The sequence below is a fragment of the Propithecus coquereli genome, unplaced genomic scaffold (genome assembly GCF_000956105.1).
Source record: "Propithecus coquereli isolate 6110/MARCELLA unplaced genomic scaffold, Pcoq_1.0 Scaffold594, whole genome shotgun sequence".
In the NCBI taxonomy this organism is placed as follows: domain Eukaryota; kingdom Metazoa; phylum Chordata; class Mammalia; order Primates; family Indriidae; genus Propithecus; species Propithecus coquereli.
The window spans coordinates 251907-252168 of NW_012151885.1; positions in this window are offsets into that span (position 1 = coordinate 251907).

Consider the following 262-nt stretch of genomic DNA (forward strand, 5'->3'; position numbering starts at 1 on the left):
TTTGCTGTATCTTTGGGAAAGTCAGTTCTAATCCATAGGAACCCCAATGGATCTATTAACAGCCATGTACATGAAGACATCCAAATTTTCTTCTGAAAATTACACTATTTTTAGATCATTGCCTATTTTATGCCAGGTCCATAATGAGGAACATGGTCATTTTATTCACAGGATATAAACATTTTTTGTGTAATATAAAGAAAATTTACCGTACATTTTCATAGCACTGTCACTACTGCATAGATGGTAGCATGCTAAGGAG